We start from the raw sequence: 17,747 nt of genomic DNA on the forward strand, positions 1-17,747 counted from the left end.
ATAAAGGATCATTCAATTAAAAAAAGAGTCCATGATTACTATATCTAATGAACTGGGATTAGAAGATATGGAGCTTGAAGTCTGGCATGAATTCACATTAAAACTGCCAACTTTCTACTTATAATCTAAATGTCTTAAGTTCCATTTCTATCCTATTCAAATTCTAAACAGGTAGTGAATTATAAGACTTTATAAGGTAATTATTTATTTTTGAAATATACTATAATATGTCTTAGCAAAACAAAAATAGTTTAGCATATGTTCTTTGTTCCTAAAGTCTATTTCTAGAAATTTCTCAAATTGAATGTGTGAGAATTCTCTCAATATCCTCCATACCTTTCTACAATTGAATCAGAGACATTATCCACTACAGCACATTTCTGAAGTGATTTGAAAATTTTAGTATTAAAGGGACATGTGTTACCAGTGACCAATAACATTATCTGCCAAAAGGTTGAAACAAGTAAACGGGATAGAGGTTTGGTAAACAGGGGAAGGAATTGCATCAAATATGAAAAAATAAATATTCTTATTCATCAAAACAATATAGATATTTTACAAAACAGCAATAATTTTCTGTCTTTCTAAATTAAGATAAATATTCTCTAACCTATAATTCCATTACCTATAATTTACATTTCTAAATCAACTGTAAATTACCAGAGACCAGTCCTAATGAGAAATGTTGTTAACAGAGTCCAAAGAAATGAGATAGGCGCTCCCTTGTGTGAAATTTACAAACAAATTGTATAATCTTAATGGCATTTCCTTTGATTATAAAATGAGAATCACTAATCTAAGATATAGATTTCAAGGTTAAAAGAGGAATATAAATATAATGGGCTTACACAGTCCCAGACAGATTTGTATTTTTTTTTACTTTAATATCTAACAGAATTGCAGTGTGAGGTAGATTATTTTTCATTATAATAATATATGGTAGTTACTTAGAAATCCTAATAGATAAGAGAGTTTTACATGTAGAATCCTAATAGATAAGAGAGTTTTACATGTAGAATACTTTTTTCCTCCAGAAGTTAAAAAAATTGCAGCTAAAATTTAACAGTGAGATGATGTTCACTAGGAAAAGTGAGAAAGCGTTAACAGGCTGGACTGGATCCTTCAATGTCTCCTGTATATAACTTGTTTTTTATCTCCTAAAAGCTTGTGGGGCTATTAAAAAAAGATACAGTTACCAGACTGTAAGAAAAAATTCTCCCTACTTCTGTTTTTAGTATTAGGTAAAAATGCGACTTTTCATCTAATTTAGAACATAATAGTCTACATATGTGATATATTAGCTGGCTAAGACTGTAATATAAGCTTTGTATCCTGACCACAACTGGGGTATGAATGGTATTTAGACTTTTTACAATTTCATTGGTATTTATGTTGTAAATCCAATGGATTTGTCAAAGTTTGGATGTCATTAGGGACAGAAGGAATTACTTGAAAGAGAGCAGTGAAATACCATGGGAAAAACACCTGTGCTCTGTGTAGAAGACTATAAGAAATATAAGTAGTAAAATGGTGAATAGTAAAAGAGAAAGTGGGTGGAAATACTATCAAATACTAAAGATGATCAGTGAGGTGGGAGGCCATTGACTGAATAGACACAGTTTTTTTTTTTTTTGTTTTGTTTTTTTTTTTTTTTATTATTGTAGGCTATATACGTGCAACAGTGAAAACCAAGTATTGACAGTTCTTTACTCTATACAAGAGAAATTTTAAAGCCATGATGTCATTTGGAAACATGAACAATTGTGTATTGAGTACTTTTCCTTTGATGATCTTATTTCATTTATAAAAAAAATCTAAGTAGAGAAGTAGGAGTTTGGTAGTGTTGAAGTCATGAACAGAAGAGTAACTGGGATTCAATATAATTACAGCCTACTCTGTTACTCATACCAAGGCCAAGACCTCTAGTCTTCATTATAGTGCATGGGACATAGTAGGCAGAAAAATACAGAATTCCTCAAATGTTGATGTATTTGATCAGCAAAAATAATATATAAAGAATTTTTTGTTATTTGAGTCTCTTCCTGTGACTTCTTCAAGGTAAGCAATTCCTCCTGTATAAATAGCCTCCATTCACTTCCTCTGCAATTTAGAGCCATGAAGCAGTGAAAGGTTAAGTGACTTGCCCAGTTTCACCTTGCTTATAATTCTCAGAGGCCAGATATTAATGAAATGTGTGCTAACTCTAAGATAGGCCCTCTATGAATTATGTTGTAAGACTAATATAAATTTTGAATCCTGATTATTATAAATGTAAAAGCTCAATTACATAACTCTTAAGTTTTGCAAAATGTTTCATATGTATTGTTGTAGTTTAGTCATTTTCTAGTTATGTTTAAATTATTATGACCCTATTTGGGGTTCTCTTGGCAAAGAGACTGGAATAATTTGGTGTTCCTTCATTAGTTCTTTTTACAGATGAAGAAACTGAGGTAAAAGAGTTAAATAACTTAATGAGAGACACATCTAGTAAGTATATAAAGCTACATTTGAACATTGTCTTCCTAGTTCTGGCCAGGCATTCTATGCACTGGGCCACCTAAGCTTCTCTTTTATATACATTATCTCATTTTATTTACACTACAGTCCTATGACTCATTGTTGTTCCTGTTTTATACATAAGGAAACTGAGGCTCAGAGAAAATATGTTATTTCTCAGAATGACTCATTTAGTGTATATCTGAAGTAGAATTTGAACCCTAGTTTTCTAGGAGTCCAGTAATCTATTCATTACATAGCACTACTTCTGTGAATTTTTATTGTAATTAAAATCATTTCAAGTCAAATGAATCTAAGAAAGAAATGGCAAAAAGTTGATTTAATTTTTCAAAAACTATAACTATTTCATAAAATATATACAATATTATGTCTCCTGCTCTATAAATCATAGATAGTTAATAAATATTGAATTGAACTGATGTATCTCTTGGTCTTTCAATTTAAAAAAAAAATAGCAGTTTCATAAGAATACACCCAAAGGCAACACTACACATGTTTCTTTTAAGGTTGCCTAAAGGAAAATTCCTTTTTTTGTCCTTTTCCTTCTCCATGAGTTTATCATCAGTAAAAGGAGGTAAATAATGCAAGGCATACCATTCTAGCTTTAGAAACTGATTCACATGCCAGGTGTTAATCATTGGTTTGATGTACTTTTCGGCAACTGCAAAGATTTTGAAAGCATGAAGGCCAGTCCAATGCCCAGGGAGCCTGCACTCACTCTAGCTGTTTTACAACCTGTCACACGTTATGAGAACAGTAGATGTGAAACATACCACCCCTGACACCCACTCACACAGGAGCTGCCAACCGAGCAGCAGCCTAAAACCATCTCCATGGGTGAATGGCACCTTCAGCTTTGATGACTTTGGAATGAGCCTAAAACACACTGAGGATGAATATGAATCTGATACCCACCTTTTTTGGAGTCTGTTTGGAAAAAAGGCACACAAAAAGACACAAAAACAATTACTTTTGTGTCAGCCAAAAAGTTCTTTTGTTTGCCATCTGAAGGGAGGGGAGACAGAAATAAAACAGAAGAATACTTAACATGACGGATGATGTCCTTTGAGTTTATTTTGCTGAAGATCCATACCCAGCAATCTTAGCATCCTCACATAAAGCACTTTAAGCAACAGAAAAGAGTATCATTGCTACCTTTTAAAGTCTACAATTCAAAGGTCCACTTCTCTCCCATGGGAGAGTGATCTAGAACACTAGAGAAAGATCGTCTAGGATAAGGTTGCTAAATGAATGTCAAAGATGATTAGTGATCAAAAGCAAAGTTCCAGTGACCGCACACCATTTCCAAAAGGTCAGAACCTTAAGCTCCTTTAGTAAGTGAACATATTTACAAATCCATTTGAACAAGGGAGTAACAAAGGACTCTATTTTTAGTCTTTAGATTACAGTTTAGAAATGAGATCTAATTCCCAAAGGTACTTCCTCAGCCAATTTTACCTGTGAAAAGTTGATTTTAGAAATATATGTGCCTATAGTGTTGGCAAAGCTACCTAAGTAGTTTCAGGGGGCCTGAATTATAAGTTCTTAAAAACATCCTCCACAAATATTCTAATCTATATCGACCTTAAGTACAGTTTTCATATTTCTAGAGTTAGCAGAATAAATAAAAGGCTGTGAAATTTTTCCATATTTAATCTTGGGTTATTTGACAAAACTGGTGTTATTTGATACAATGTGGCTCACAAAGCTCCTGAAGGGAAGTAAATATCATGGGGCAAAGGAGAATTCCATGGCTTACCCTGGAAGCAATGAAGTCATTTTTAAGTGAGCAACCTGCTCCTGCTTTACCAGGTGCCTGAATCCTATGAAACTTGAAGAGTGGTTTCAGATGAGAATATCATTTCATCTCACCCAGTTGTTCACCAAAAACAAAAAATGGGGGCAATAGGGCAGTTCAGATGAGACCAGAGTCAAAGGGAAAAAAAAAGAAAGATCTTTTACCATCTGGTCATTTTCTGCAAGAACATTTACTACTAATTTTTTGGAAAGAACAAAAATGAGTCTGATAAAATGGTGAAGAATGTATTTCTGTGACTGAAATGATTTGTCTAGAATTTTCCAAAATTATACTGGATTTGAAAAACCTTTCTGTTTCAAGATTACTCTTTATTCATCTATTCAATTGTTTATGTTATATTCTTAAAGATATATTTTTCCTAGCCCATGCTTCAGGAAAATATTCAATGTAAATGTAAGAGGTTAAATTGCTTTTCAAATGAGAAAACGCTTACCAATGTCCACCACATCTGCATTCTGCAACTTCTACAGTCTCATATTTAAGAAAAATGGCCACCACTCATTTTCTTCACACAGTATCTTCTCTTACTTGCCTTCCCATACCACTTAATATCTCTCATTTTGTTTTCTAATAGCCATAAACATACTTTCAGATTTAGGTGATCCCAAAAACTTGAGTTGAGAAAACATTAACTTTATCTTATTTTTAAAAAATGAATCATCACTAAAACCAAAAAGAGAATGTAAACTGGAGTACTATTGACTTTTGTGTCTTAATTATATTCCAGTGAAGGCAGAAAAATCTTATACAATGATTTTTAGCTATCAGTTTTTGAAATGCTGTTCTGGGCCTTTTCAACTAAATTCCTCTTTCACTATTAACTAGGCAAATTAATTCTTATAATAATATAAGCTGAAGCTCTATATTTTTTTTAAATAAAGAAGTGACATTACTAAAACTGATAATTGGAAGGGGAGGTTTTAGTGTAATTGCCATAAAAGTCTTTACTTAACCATTTTTTACCAACTACTACACCTAATTATTCTGGCTAATTACTAGAGTGTTCGTTTACTTACCAAAATATTGATTATAAGAAGATATCATTTAAAGAGCACTTGACTATTAAATTATGAATGTGCCCTTTTGAATCTGGTAAAGAGCCTTAATTTGGAAATATCAAACACCCACTGTATTTCAGACCATCGTCAGTCATCTTGATTTTTTTTTGGTACATGGACTTTGATAACTGTGAAGCTGACTATTTCATGCAGCTCTTCTTCACTTAAATCTAATCCACACTCAAGTCATTGGTCCTTGTCAAGAACAAAGAAAGAACAACAATAACTACAATTTATTGAACTTCTACCAATCATGAGCTGTTCAGAAGTAAAATTATGAAAATATGTGAAGAATAGCCTTCATTGTATTTGCCAATTTGCTTTACTTCAGTCTAACTTAAAAGTACAAATCATCACATTGAAGAAACACAGGTTAAATAAATACCTCTCCAAATTAAGGAAGAAACAAAGGAAAAGTTCCTTTGTGGAATTGGTAACTTACTAATCACAGAATATTTAAACCTGGTATTTTTTTTTCTTCTTTCAGCTATAGCAATATCCTTCTTTACTTTAATTCCTAAATACACTTCATTTAATCAATGTGAGTATTCCCTCATCTGGTGAAGAATGCAATGTGCACATACTTTTTCATTCTGTACAATTCTTCATTTTTTTTTCCTGTAGGTCCAACATATTAGAGAATTTCCTGACTATGTTTAAAAATATATTTTGAGGAAGAAAATGCAATCCTTGAATATGCCATTCTTTTCTTGGGTCAAAACACTGACTCTCTTTTTCCAATAAAAAATTTCCTCATTGTCACTTTAGTTTTTAATCTCAAAGGTCATCAAGGAAATATGGTGTTGTTTAATTGTGCCCAAGAGACAGTATGGCACAAAGATAGGAAGTTTTTGATGGGGACTAAAGACCTAGGTTCAGATGTGATATCTTACACATTTTTATTGTGATTTAATTGTTTTTCGTCAAGTCCAAATTATAATGACCTCAACTAGGGTTTTTGTTATGAATTCAAATGCTGGAGTTCTTGTTCTTCTCAAAGCAAAGCCGGTTTAGAGGCTTGGAGCCCTTCGGATGTCTCCAAATCCAAAGGTTCTGTCCTTCAGCCTCTGCCTCTGCTTTCTTCTGCCTCCAACCAACACAGAGATGGAATGTCTCTCTTGACTCCTTCTGGGGAGCCCAGCCACCAACTACAGTGGTGTGAGATGGAGATGAATCTGGTTGTCCACTGAACTCTCCACTCGTAGCTTTATCCTCTGAAAACCCTTCGTCTGCCACCAGAGTCGCTCCTCTCGAGTCCAGCTGAACTTTCTTCTGCGACCAGCCAGCCAAGAGGAAATAATGTATTCTGCCATAGAGCCCTCATCGCTGGCCTTTTATCTGACTCTTCTGAGAGAATGGGATTATGGGTTTTCTCCCATAGTGCTCTCTGGCCCAACGAGCTTCAAGGGAGGTGTGAACTCATTGAACTCCAATGAGTAAAGGTGTGAACACAAGCCTTGTATTAATTAGTTCTACTTAGTACCTTGTTTCAGGTTCTGGCCAAAACATCTTCTTGTAAGATTAGATCAACTCTAATTAGTTAGCAGTTAGTAAGGATTCCAACAGGTTTTCATGGCAAAGATACTAGAATGGTTTGCCATTTCCTCCTACAGTTCACTGTATAGGTGAGGAAACTGAAGCAAACAGGGTTAAATGACATGTCCAGGATCACACAGCTACTAATTGTCTGAGGCCAGATGTGAAATCAGAAAAGTATGTTTTCCTAATCCTCTGGACTCAAAACTCTATCCACAGAGCCAATTAACTCTCACACATAGTGATTATGTAATCTTAGAACAAGCCTTTTAACCTCTCAATGCCCTAGGCAACTCTCTAAGACAGTAAGTTTCAGAGATGATACTAACCTACATTTGTCATGAGAATTCTCTCCCTTCTGAATTCATTACACTAATGAAATTGCAAGTTCAGTTCCTATATCTATGCCTTTTCTTACTTGAGTACATTGTGAATTTTACTCCTCAAATCAAACATTAACTTATTTCAGAAATTGTGATTTCCCAACATTTAAGAAGTTAGAAAACTATTTACATTTTAATTTAAAAAATACATCTTTGCATTGGGTGGTATCTTGGGATCATGAAAAATGTTGAGAAATTCCACAAATGCAATCTAGATCATTCTTTCTTTTCAGTTTTGGCAACAATTTAATTTCCATCTGCAAAGCCTGTTCCAAATATGTATAGTAATTCACACATTCTTTTGATGGACTGACTATTCAATCCATTGTCTGGACAGGAGAGTTCATTGTCTGGACAGGAACAGTCTATCACAGTCTGGACAATAAGAATTTTTCATCCATTTTATTTAACTTGCAAAGATTGTCTAATCAATAACTTTTTGAATTATCATGAGATCCTTTATTATTTGCAAATAATTCACTAAAGTCCTACTTGATGCTCCATCATTGCATTCAGGTGATCTTAAATTCTCAAAGATCACATCAATAAGTTAAAACCTTTGGCATGATCTGCTAAGTCCAAAATGATTCAAAAGTATGTTTTAAGAAAGATATTATTATGCATGTCTTTCACCAAAGTTGATAGTAATTTGTCACCAGAAGGTTAACAGTAGTTCAAATAAACTAGCTGCTAAGTTTTGAAGGAGATTACAATCTGTATCAGTGAATAAAAGATTCTACACACCTTAAAATATTTAATAAACAACAGTGCTTATTTGTACTTAAAAACAATTAATGGTATTAGTTATGCATAGAAAATGAATTGGATCACATGATTATGCTTATGTATAAATATGGCTAAGCCCTACACTAGGGCTTTCTGGATTTAAAGATCCTAGTTTTGAGAATTTGTTATGTAATTTCAAAAAAATGGTTTGCTTTATCTTATAACTACCTTTCTATCTAAGTGTGATGAATAATACTAGTCATCTACACACTGCACAATGAAACTATAGGGAGAATAATAATGAATGGAAAGTATGTTGCTAATATTTCATGCTTTAAAAGCATTCCAAAATAAACAAAATCACAAATACATACAAAAAAAATTACAGCTGGAAGGTACATTAAGAATCCCGTAACTCAATCCAAACCATTACAGAGAAAAATGCTGAAAAATAATCAGCACTGATTTGGAAAGAATCGTTATAGATTCACTCAACAGAACATGGTTCTGTGATAGAAACATTCACTGGAGATTACAGCAGTTTAACTGCTAGTTTTGATCTCAGAAAACCATCGTAACATTGCCCTATATAGAAAAAAGAACAATATTGCTTCTAATACTTTTCAAAAATTCTCAATAGATTAAGAAAAAAAAGGGAACCATTTAGTCCAACTTGCTTTCTCTCAGACAAAAACATTATTCCAGTTAAAGATGGGACACCAAAACATTATATGTGAAAATTTTGAAAACAATATAGTTGGTGAAAGTGATTCATATCATAAAATAATTTATCATTATTGTATAAAATTAGTATATTTTGTGTTTACATCACTTTTATCTTCCAATTCATAACATTCCAAATAGGAAGTCATTTTTAGTAACAAATAATTTTTTAAAAATTATCTAATTTTATAATCGAATGTCAGAAGGTGTTATTGCACTTAAAATGTTTATTTCAATAAAATTAATTTACAACTAGGTTTTATGAACACATAATTATATAAAGTGTGGTATATCTACTTTATGCTAATAAAATGGATTATATACATACCTGTTTTATGAAAACATTTAAAAATTTCAATTATAAATTTATATTTTATTTTAGACATTCCTATAGTGAAAACTCTATACGACATATATTGGCAGCTAAGTGGAACAAATAGATAAATAGATATTGGTCCTAAACACAGGTCTACCTAATTTCAAATTCAGCTCCAATCATTTACCTGCTGTGTGACTCTGAAAAAATCACTTAACTTTTGTCAAACTTTGTTCCCTCATCTATAAAATGGAAATAATAAGGAATTCTACAAGGAATGTTGTGAAGACAAAATGAGATATTTGTGAAATGTTTTACAAATATTAAAATACTATATAAATGCAAGCTATGATAATAATGCTGATCATGATGAATGACAAAGTAATACATGGATAAAGAATTTTTAAAAATTGGATTATGGAAAGAGGAGTAGGAACTTGGGAATATGCTATAAGAAGGGGGTCAGAAAATGAATTTGTATGACCTTGAAGAAACTTCAAATAGATATATTGCCCAAACATAAAGAGTAATGTCACTTTAAAAAAAAAAAAGTAGAGATAGAAGGTTTTATTCTTTCAAGGCTATGGCTAGAGGTAATATAGTTAACATAGGATAGAAAGAATAACAAAAGATAAAATATATAATATTATTATATGCAATAGAAAAACTTTTACATAAGCACAATCAATGTGGCTAGAATAACTGAAGTTATGTCAGAAAATAATTTGCATCAAATGCCTATAAACCTGATATTTGAGCTCCATAGAGAAATGAAACAAATCTCTAACTCTAAAGTGAATTTAACAGCTACAGAGTGATAGGATACAAAAAAAAAAGGTTAAAAGTAGACAGAAGATATCAACATGTGAAAACCGTTAAAATTAATTATCTGAAATGAAAAGAAACTAAGTTACAAAGTTACTGAGTATGATTTAATTTACAAAGCTAGTATTTGCATATCAAACCTAGTCATCTGACTCCTCAGATGTCAGAGACAAGGAGGGATTTACAGAGAGCTGATTTTTATAGCAAAAGAGAGGAATTTTTTTTTTCAAAAATAATTCAATTACACGAGACAGATCATCTGACTTAGCTTCTTCCAGGCTTTCTTCATCCAAATTTGTAATGTTGGTAATATTTAAATGTCAAAATAAGATTATCCCAGAAGTCCTTGCCCTACAGGTGATGCCTTTTTGTTACCAGAAAGTTCATTTAAAAGGGAATTTTTGCTTTGTGCTTAGCACTTACCCTTTCCACCCTTCCCCCATCTTACAGCTACCAAGATTACATTACTTAACTTGGACACTAGCTCAAGAAAAAAGGGAGATTATCAACTAAGGGTAGAAAGGGAAACTTAAACCTGTAGCCAACCCCCACCCCTTTCTCCAGCTGCCAGAAAGGAAAGCTTAGTCTTTAAAAAAGAAAAAAAGTCTTATAATTATTTTATTCCTACAAAAATATGTGTCTAAATCTAAATTATTCATTACTGAAGGAAAAGTCTTATCAATCTGTCTATTCATTAAATCTGTAGATAACTTACAGATTGTATACATACAAAGGGGACTTAAAAGACTGTGTTAGTCTAGTGTAGTTGTTCAGACTAGATTTCTGAAGAAGTGACTTAAATCCCATAATTGAATTAAAAATAAGTTAGAGTAATCAATATTAACTCATTTCCTTTTCAAAATATTTAAGTGCTTATTAATAATAGAAATAGAAATTAAAGCATTTTCAGTTTTTAAGTCAAATTGAAAAAAGATGATAAAATATAGTGACAATCAGTGTTAAAAGGTTTTGGGGAAGGCAGGCACACTGATAACTCACTGTTGATGGAGATATGAATTATTTCTACCATTCTGGGGGGAAAATGCTGTTATGTGAAAAAGGTATTAAGCTATTTATACCCTTTCACCCAATCATATAACTACAGGATATATACATATATATCAAAGGGCAAAAAGATCCCATATATTCTATAATATTTAAGTCAACACTTTTTATGGTAGTAAAGACTGTAAACAAAGGGAAGACTAGAGATCCAAAAGATTGAAGAATGACTTAATAACCTAAAGTACACGAATATAATGGAATTTAGTCTATTCTAATAAATTATGAATGTAAAGATTTCTGAGAAAGGCAGATTTGCTGGTGAATTGATGCAGAATGAAGTAAGCTGAATCCAGAAAACAAAAGATAGCATTCAAATAGTACTTTAAGGTTTGTAAAGCACTATACTTGTACTATTTCATTTGATTCTCACAGCACTGTAAGATAGCTGCTATTATTATCTCCATTATATAGATGAGGAAACTGAGTCTGAGAGAGGTAAAAAAATTTTCCCGGTGTCAGAAAGCAAGCAATTTTCTGAGGTAGGATTTTTAACTCATATCTTGCTAACTTAAAGCCCAGTTCTCTTACTCATTGATCACCATATACAAATGTAATGATAACTCCTTGTTCTACATTAAATTCATCTTCCTTTTCTTAAAAGGGAAACATTAGTCTATAGGTATGGGATGCAATATAAGTTGTTATTATTATAACATATATAAGTATTATTATAATGTCTTGGTTTGCTTTACATTGGTATAGTATGGAAAAGGACAAGGTTTTTTTTTTAATTCTCAATAAAAGATTTTTAAAGATACTAGTTTAGAAAGCAAATAAAAATAAAGGATTATAAGTATCACCTGATCCATAGTCAAGAGGAGATTAAATATGTATAGGCATATATGCACATACAAACACACACACAAACAAAACAAAATCCTGATAAGGATTTTAAAAGCAAGGATTAATACTAAAATTTCTAGGATTTTTCTTGAATATACTTTTTTAAATGATCCAAAATTATTTTAGAAAGTTTTCTTAAAAGTTCATTTTTAAAAACCTAATTAAAATTATCTTAAATTTAAATTAACCTTGTACTTCATGACTTTGCACAAGATAATTCACCCCACTTTGAGTCTCAATTTCCTTTCTGTAAAATGAAGGGTTGAACCAGTCTATAAATTCTCTAATTCCAATTTAGAAAATATTTCCACTATCATTAAATACTCATGCCTTCTTCAAATGAAACATACACACAACACTCACATTTTTTAACTGAAAGAAAATTTGCATAACTTCACAAGATCCATAAATATCTTTCTGTCATCTTACTATAGGCACTAATAATCCATACCAATTCTCTTCATCATGAGGATGCTGTGTTTTTACTAACTTCCTTCCCTTGTTGAAAACTCTTCCCTCATTCTACATCTGCTACTTCTTAAACCTAAAGAGGAAGCATCTCTCTCATTGATTTGATGATAACTCCTAAATGAATTTGACTGACTCAGTTCAGATGCAAGTAGGCAGGATTTAAAAAAAAAATCTTGCTATGACAATTTGCAATTAGTACATGCATTTGAAACATCCATTAAATCTTTTGGTTGTTGGATAAGAAAATTAACAAGACCAGCTGTATGCTGCTTAGTAATACTATTACAACTGAGACAAGTAGTAGAAAAAATGGAATTGCTGGTCAAGAAGTAGCTAGAGATAAGGATAATTGATTAATACCTTTTAATTCACACTGATATTTAACGCATTTATGGCCGTGAGTATTAGTGAATCACAAGATTTCTTAAAAGGGATCTCAGTGGCCATCTAATTTTACTCACAGCGGAAAAAGAATCACTATGCAGTATAGCTAACAAGATATTTAGCTTTTTTCATGAAAGCCTTCCACTCTCCCCTAGACAACTTTTTGTGTATTCTAATATTTTCTAATTATTAGGAAGTTTTTCCTTACAGAAATTTTTTTTTTGTCTCTGCAGCTCTCAAACATTGCTTTTAGTTTTACTCTCTATTCACACTAAAACATTTGATGAGTTCATTATATATGTCAAACCTCTCACCAATATCTTCCCCTTTCCAGGCTAAACTTACCCAGTTCTTTCAAATAATTTGTATATAGTATGAACAAGAAAACTTTCTCTATCCTCCTCTGAGTTTTCTGAGTATTCTCCAATTTATCAATGCCAATCCTAAAATGCTGTACTTGCACTGCAACCAATTCTAAAATATGACATTTATCTCATACTCAAGATGTGGCCTATCTGTGGCAATTGAGAGTGGGACTATTATGTCCTTATTTCTAGATGTCAAGATTCTTTTACTACAACACCAGATCACACTGGATTTCTCAGCTGCCATACATACTGTTGACTTCTCAAAAATTTATACTAATCATAAACACCAAAGTGTGGTTCCATAAACCAGCATCTGTGTTCCTATTCCCTGCTCCCCACCAACTCATACTTGGGAAGTTGATTTTAACCTGAAGATGTAATCATTTCATCTTCTGGGAGTCAGATTCCTTAACTATAAAGTGACCAGTCTCTATGATCTCTAAATTTCTCCCAATGAAAACTCATACAATAATGTTCATAAAATTTAGCAAAGTAGAGGAAAATAGAGAATTACCATCACTGTGAAATGGAAGCAGGATACTCACATGAAACTGTTCAGCAGGTCTAGAGATCTAGATATATGTCACCTGAAGTGATATATTAGCTGAATCTTGGAGGAAGCCAGGGCTTCTAACAGGCATAGGTGAGGGGACAGATCATTCTAGTCATGAAGAAAGCCAAAATAAGGGTCCAAAGAAGGGAGAGAGAAGCTCTGTGTCAAGGGCAAGAAAATGCTTAATATTGCTTCATTTTCCAGTCTGTGGAAAAGAATAAAATGTAGTAAGACTGAAAAGGAAGAATACTACCTTTGAAGAATTTGAAATGACAAACAAAGGACTTTTGATATGATCTTGGAAGTAATAAGCCATGGAACTTTATTGAGGAGCAATATTAAATGGTCATACCTTCACTTTAGGAAATGCATTTTGGTAGATTTCTGTAGGATGGACTGGAGTGGGGAAGAGAAGTGAGGCAGAGAATTCAATTATGAGGTTTTTTCAATAATCCAGGTAAGTGATGAAACCTGAACTAGAAAGGAAGCTATGTGAGTAAAGAGAACTTAATATGAGAGATATAAGGGGGAAAAGGACTAAGAATTAATAACTGATTGGATAAATAGGTTGAACAAGTATAAGGAGTTGTGGAAGACATTGAAAGAATTGTGAGTAACTAAGAGGATAGTGATTCCTTCAAAACTATATTTGAAAAAAGGAAAGATTTGGAGAAACATTATCTGACAGGGGCCTCCCCCCTTCTCTTTCCCTCCCTCTGTCTCTCTTTTGTCTTTGCTTCTTTCTGCATGCATGTGAAAATACTTTTAGACATATATTATATTTTTTCTTTCTAGCTGTTTTCTTATGAATTGTGGCAAAACACTTTTCATATTAAGAAGTAGCCTTGTGTAGTAATTAGAAAGCTTATTGCAAAGCCAGAAAAATCTGGAATAAAGAATTACCTCTGACATCGAAAAGCTGTGAGCAGTAGTGATTTGCTCAACTGTAGGCTGCAATTTTCAAATTCCATTAGAAAGGGATTCCTGAAGATATTGCATACCAACTTAGAAAAACAAAAATTAGCATTGTCTGTGTGGCATTATACTTTACATTTGTTTTGTTAAATAAATATTGTTCAATAATATTTCAGTCTGGTTTGTATTGTACTACTGAATTTTCCTAGCTATCTGAGGTCCTCTCCTAGTTTCACACCTTTGTTCTGGGTACTTTCTCAATCTAACCTTTCAGAAAAAGTAATGATCTCCATTGGCAGAGGGTATTTCTTACTGGGGAATTCTGCTAACATAAGAGAAATCTCAGGGCTTGTCCCTATTCACTTATTGTTTCTCACACACACACACACACACACGCACATCTACATATCTTTCTACTTTTTTCAAGTACTATGGCAAATACTTTTCAAATTATCTTCAGAAAACAGCTAAAACTCAACATCATAACCTCTCTTTTTACTCTAAGTCTGAGTATATTTGTATTGAATCCATATATTATAAAATATAATTGTAAGTAAAAGAAATTTAAATTTTAGCTTTTTTTTGCTGATTTGTGATTGCATTAGGATGACACCTCCTGATCCAAATTCCTTCTCATCATAAATAATATGTACATAAGAGTCATGTTAAATGGGGAAAGGGAGCTGGCCTAAAAGTCAGGAAGACTTAATAGGTTTCAGAGGCAGGGCTTGAATCTATCTGTGGGACCATGAGAAAGTCATTGAATTTCTCTAAGACCATAAATTGTGAAGAAGGTGCTGACCTACTTTGATAAAATGAGTTTCTTCATCTTACAGTTTCTTATATCAAATAAATTAAAGAAATTATGTGTCTAGTCACTATATTTATTCTAAGAAGCTTCTGAGTGGGTGTATGAATATGCCTGTACAGACACACAAAGTCCTTTTCCTTCCTGTGCCCAAACACATATGTAAACAAATATTTTTATAAAACTTAGATATGGTGTAGGCTGAAGTGAATCAAAATTCATATCATTTTATTTATCATTTCACTCTTGATTATAATACTTTCTAAACCTCAAGAGGCTGTCAAAGACTGGATCAAAATGACTAAAATACTCAATGCCTAAATAAGAGATTTCTGGGTCACATTTTAAGGATTTGGAAAGCCTCAGATTTGTTTCAGTGTCTGTCTGGTAACACTGCCCCAATACCCATTCAAGCACACATAATTCAGGAGGCCTGCCTGCCAGCAATAAAGGCCGAAATTGGATACTTGGTGAGATTAATTACCTAGATAGGGCATGATAATGCAAGTCAAATGGGAATGTAATTAAAGTGCACCTTCCATGAAAATTATTCATTGCTGATGGATCAGGTGACAGATAAATCAAAAGGCATTTTAAAAAATGCTACAGGTTAACTTGAGGCAGGTCCTTCCTCTTTAGAGAACTCAGTCACTGCAGCTGTTGAATTCACTTCTCCTGTCTTATCCGCATCCCAGTACCATAAAACAATAGGAGCGCTTGTAATGCAACCTGCTAGAAACAGAAACCAATAGAGAAGCTATCAGGATGGAGGCTGCAAACAAAAGGTCAGCTAGAGTGGAACCAGTTGGCTGGCAGCTTTCAGATTAGGATATCACTCTACTTTTATGCCTTTAATGGGGACTGCAACCATAAAAGAAGGCAAGTGATGAATTAATAAGTTGACTAGTCTCCAGAGTGTAATTCTTGCAGATGAAAGGCATGCTGGTGTAATCAAACAGGGTTATAAATTAGGTAAATCGAATGGCACAAGATGTATCTTACAGCATTATTATTAAATAAAATCTTCCTGTGGCTGTCATTAATTCTTTACTGTCAATACATTTATTTACAGTCTAAAAACAATAAAAATAAAAGACAGAGGGTTTTATAACAACAGTGGGGTAATTCCAGGTACCCAGAGGGACACTAATCCTAATCATTATGTTGAGTTCTCTTTATTACACACCTTTCAGCAGACAAAAGCTACCCAAGCAAAAATAGATCCCTGTTAGATTTGCTATCTGATTAAGGGGGAGTTATTAGAACAAATGGGCCTCACAAGTCACACACTTGCCAGGATTAACAAAGTAATACACCTTTCTCTTCAGGAGCTTATATGTATACCTTTCTTATCTTTAAAGTTCCAATCATACAGAACACTAACAAACTCTTGTCGGTCAGATCATTAATATAAACAACCTGAAGAAAGAGTAACTATGTCATCAATAATCAAAATAATAAAGTAATGTTTTTGGAGAAAAATAGAATAGTTTATTTTGGTAGTTCTCTTAAAAATAATGTGGAAAAATCCTTATTAGTAACTAAGACATAGTTAACTACTAAAAATCCACAAGGAATTCTGAATTCTATTGCCTTTAGAAGTTAACATTTCCATTATTTCTAGTGCTTTGGAAAAGGAAAACCCTCAAGTTATTGACTCCAAACTACCAACAATGTTCAATTTTTCAAATCTCAGTGGAGAAGCTTTGCAAATTTAACTTTAAGAACAACTAAGAATCTAATTTAGGATTGAATGTGTGAAATTATACAATTACAAACTAATTAGACTCATCATGAATGCTACCTTTTCTCATTCAAATAGGTGAATTTTTGTCAATTTGTCAAGTTAAATTATGAGATTTTAATCAATAGATACTGATCTATTTCTATTTGTTAAGGAACAAATCACATTCAAAATGTTTTCAATTGCAGTTTACAAAAAAGTGTAAGTTACAAAAACAAATCCTACTAATATCAGATACAGTCTTTTCTAGGTGTTAAATTTGCCCTTTAATATTTAAATCTGTGTGTGTGTGTGTGTGTGTGTGTGTGTGTGTGTCTGCACGTGTGTGTTTGTAAGCCAGTGCTATAAGTCACTGTATAAAAACACATCTGTTAGAGGATTACCCATGTGTAGCTCTCCTTTCTTAAAAGTTACTGATTAAAATCAAAAACACAAGCATTGTAAACACCTGACACAGTTTAACAAGAAACATTACTTTTTACTGTTCCCTGCATGTTCCAGCTGGTAACTTAATCCCAGCCAAACTACAAAGCAAAACGATTTTGATTTGTCAGATTACCCAGGGTTTGTCCAGAAAAATGGCCCAAAATTTAGTCACTAGGACATTGTAATTAAGATGCATTCATCCATTTCATTCCTGGCTATGAGAAAATAATGAAACATCAAAGAAACCAGACAGCAGCTTAAAGAAGA

At 32.7% G+C, this 17,747-nt stretch overlaps 1 protein-coding gene across 5 annotated transcripts in view; it reads right to left on the reverse strand.

Moving 5' to 3' along the window:
* The window catches only part of EPHA7 (EPH receptor A7), a 212,993-nt gene that overhangs the window by 101,715 nt on the left and 93,531 nt on the right, over positions 1-17,747 (reverse strand). The gene's annotated exons all lie outside the window — the stretch shown is intronic.

Source organism: Antechinus flavipes, chromosome 4, assembly GCF_016432865.1.
Source record: "Antechinus flavipes isolate AdamAnt ecotype Samford, QLD, Australia chromosome 4, AdamAnt_v2, whole genome shotgun sequence".
NCBI lineage: Eukaryota > Metazoa > Chordata > Mammalia > Dasyuromorphia > Dasyuridae > Antechinus > Antechinus flavipes.